This window comes from Fukomys damarensis, unplaced genomic scaffold (genome assembly GCF_012274545.1).
Source record: "Fukomys damarensis isolate Sample0158 unplaced genomic scaffold, DMR_v1.0_HiC HiC_scaffold_19, whole genome shotgun sequence".
NCBI classification, from domain to species: Eukaryota; Metazoa; Chordata; class Mammalia; order Rodentia; family Bathyergidae; genus Fukomys; species Fukomys damarensis.
In genome coordinates this window covers 58,114,928-58,118,698 of record NW_022900931.1, presented here as the reverse complement: position 1 = coordinate 58,118,698, position 3,771 = coordinate 58,114,928, and the positions used below count along the sequence as shown (strand labels likewise).

The 3,771-nt window shown below is 46.8% G+C and overlaps 1 protein-coding gene across 1 annotated transcript in view; it reads right to left on the bottom strand.

The window, feature by feature from the left end:
* Kcnk6 (potassium two pore domain channel subfamily K member 6) overlaps positions 1 to 3,765 on the bottom strand; it is a 14,673-nt gene extending 10,908 nt beyond the window's left edge. The window contains exon 1 of the mRNA XM_033765773.1: positions 3,715 to 3,765. The gene's annotated coding sequence lies outside the window, so the exon portion shown is untranslated. The remainder of the gene's footprint in view (positions 1 to 3,714) is intronic.
* Positions 3,766 to 3,771: the final 6 nt, after the last annotated feature.

Genomic DNA, 3,771 nt, shown 5'->3' with positions numbered 1-3,771 from the left:
ATATATATATATATGACATATGTGTGGACATATGTGTGTATGTGTATAATTTAAGGTATATGGGAGGAGCCAGGCATGGTGATACACACCTACAATCCCAGCACTTGGAAGCTGAGGTAAGAGGACTGCGAGTTCCAGATCAGGCTGTATTACACGGCCAGATCCTATCTCAAAAAAGTAAATAAATAGGGACCAGTGTGATCCCTTCATCAGAATGCCTTTGTTCTCTCCACGTACCCTTGCTACATGACCGGTTTTAATTTTACCTACACTTACTGTTATCCTATAGGTTGATTGTAGTTTGACCCACATTGTACCCACATTGTGACTTTGCTGTATAAATTACCCCTGACAAAAGACCGTGGTGACCACCCACTTGAGACCCTTCCTGCTCTCTCAATAAACTCCTCGTACTCTTAACCTCCCTTGTTCCTTGGAGTTCATTCTTTGATATCCAGAGGCTACAAACTCAGCACATCTGGCATCTGGCAGGTTGGGAGTTATGTTTCTCCTCTGTTACTGGGATTGCAGGTATGCACTACCGCACCCAGCCATACGTTCATTTAATTTCTACTATGACTAAAGGCAAGGACAGGGCCAGGGATTTAGCTCAGTGGTTCCACCACCTGCTTTGCAAGCACAAGGTCCTGAGTTCGATCCCTGGTACCAAAAAAAAAAAAAAAAAAAAAAAAGCTCACATCTAAAAGCAAGGACACATGCCAGCCAGTGACAGCTTTGGTTTCAAACATAGGCTGCCTTAGTGTGCTCTGCTCCAGGACTTGCCAGGACCTGATGAGTGCTCAATGGACACAGTGGAAGGACTGAGGACACCACACGAGGACTACACAGGGACACTCAGCTACTCCCAGGAGTCTCCAGCCACTGTCCCAAAATTCTGATCAACTGGACCCAAGGAAAACCACAGCCCCATGAATGCAGCCACCACAAACAGAGGTGTCCTCTATGGAAACAGACCCACCCCTCAGCCGCGAGGATCCCAGAGCCAGAGGACCAGGCCGGAGGATCAAATCAACCGGACCCCAGCCCTCCAGGTGGTCCTTAGAGCTGGCCTCGGGCCCTTGTGGGGCGGCCAGTCTGATCCCCTTCATCAGAGTGCGCTCTCAGCCACTCATGCTGCAGTCCTTTCCTTGCTGCCCTCTGCTAAGAGCAGGCCTGATCTTTGTCAGCTCCTCAAGCTAAAGGCTGTGACCATTTTCTCTACTTTCCAATTAAAGCTTTTTCATGTAAAAAATAAAATTAAAATTAAAATAAAGAAGTATATGAGAAAAATAAAAACGTATATGGGAGAATGTGCATATATAAATATTACTTTTGTGTGTGTGAGTGTGTGCTGGGGGCTGGACCTTATGATCCTTCTGCCTCGCCCTTCCAGGTTGCTGGCTGGGATTGATTATAAGCATGCACCACCATAACGCCCAAGCTCTCTCTGTCTCTCTCTGTCTGTCTCTGTCTGTCTGTTCCTCTCTCCTTCTCTCTCATACAGTACTGAGGATTGAACCTAGGGCCTTGTACATGCTAGGTAAACATTCTACCACTGAGCTACATCCCCATTTTTTTTTCTTGGTACCAGGGATTGAACTCAGGACCTTGCACTTATCAGGCAGGCAGGGCACCACTGAGCTACATCCTGGCCCACCCCATTCCTTTTTAAAATCTTGAGACAGGGTCTTACTAAATTGTCCAGGCTGGCCTCAAACTTGGGATCTTCCTGCTTCTGTTTCCCAAGTAACATGTGCTACTATACCTGACCTATATCGTTTTACACAAAAGACTTAGTGTTTAAGAATGTTGGTATCCACAGGGTTTCTGGAACCAGTTCTCCATGGATACTGAAGGATGACTATAGTTACACAAGAAGTCAGCAGGTCCTGGCATGGTGGTGCACGCCTGTAATCCCAGCATTCAGGAAGCTAAGGCAGGAGGATCACTGCAAGTCTGAAGCCAGCCTGGGATACACAGTGAGTTCAAGGACAGTATGAAGTACATAGCAAGACCCTGCTCAAAAAACAAACAAATAAACCAAAAAACCCCAAAACATCAAGAGGTCCGCAGAAAGCCAAAATATTTATTTATTAATTAAAAATAATTATAGAAATGCCTAATCTGGAAGCAAGAGAAAGGGCTGAAGACAAGAATGGTGGTGGCACATGCCTGTAATCCCAGCATTCGGGAGGTGGAGGCAGGAGGATCGCTGTGAGTTTGGGACCAGCCTGGGCTACATAGTGAGTTCCAGGTCAGTCTCAACTACATAGTGAAACCGTGGCTCAAAAAACAAAACAAAACAAAAACAAACAACAACAAAAAAATGGTGGTGAAGCCTAAGGGACAGATGCTACCTCAGAGAGGAATTGTACAAAAAAAAAAAGGATCTCAACTCAGCCAGCCCTCATTACTGAGAAACCAGGAGCAGCCCTCAAGCTCCCCCAAGAGCCACTGTCTCAGAGCAGGAAAGGGAAGCCACTGTGACAGGGTAAAGGATGCTGCCATCCTTCTGCAGTGCTATCACTGCCCAGAAGTCACTTCTACCACTGTCTCTGCCTGTGATAAGTGGAGGAGGTGGGGGACACAGGCGTGGGGACACGGAGTGGCAAAGAGAGGAGAAACAAAGGAAGCTGGTTCTCAGGGTTCAGCACTAGCAGGTGCCACGAGTTGCTGGGGTTATTGACGGTCTTTGGTGACACCAGGCATTGGAGGAAACAGTCACAACCTGAGAACATTTGTACGAATTTCTGAGAAATAAAGATATCTCTGAACAAAGATACTGGGTTTTTTGGTTTTGTTTTGTACCAGGGATCGAACTTAGGACATTGTGCTTGCGAGGCAGGCGGCAGGCGGCAGCGCCACTGAGCTAAATCCCCGGTCATAAGAGTCAGTTTTTATCACCTAACTTGCTGGATGTCCTTTTTTCATTAAATATTCACTTTATTTATTTATTTATTTATTTATTTTTGGCACCAGGGATCGAACTCAGGTCCTTGTGCTTGGGAGGCAGACAGCAGAACCACTGAGCTAAATCCCCGGCTAAATATTCACTTTAATACCTAAAGAGGGAGCTAGAGCTAGACGTGGGGACACACGACTATAATCCCAGAACTCAGGACCCGAGGGCAGCCTGGGCTAAAGAGCAAGACTGTCTCAAAACAAACAAACAGAATCCTGTAATCCTAGCTACTAGAAAGGCTGAGGCAGAGGGACAGCAAGTTTAAAACCAGCTTGGTCAATTTAGCGAGACCCCTTAAAAAATAATAATAAATATAAAGGCTGAAGATGTATTTCAGTGCGAAGGCCCTGAGTTCAATCCCCAATACCACAAAACTAAACAAAAAACATAAAAACCTAAGGAATGCCAAAAATTGTAATAGCTCTAGAGCTCGCACAACTCCTATTTAGTCCTTCTGGAACACAAATGTAACTCTCCTCTCCGACCCACACCGTTCTCTGGCTCCTCAGTGCTCTCAGAATCAAATTGACTGACTGGCAGTAAAAAACTCTATTTCCCATCTCGCTCTTCGCTCCACGCCTCATATCTACATTTTTCGTCAGGAGGTCCCAAGCCCCGCCCTTCTGTCCCTCAGTTACCACATCCCGCCACCAGCCCCAGTTCCCGCCTCTTACGTAAGCTATCTCCCATTCGGCCAGGCCCTTATGGGTGTGGCTTCCCCTCAATCGTGAAACTCATTGGCTATCGTGTACCTCTGAGGCGTGGCTACGGGGGCCGGTCGGGCACGTTCCGGACCGTGGCAGAGGCGG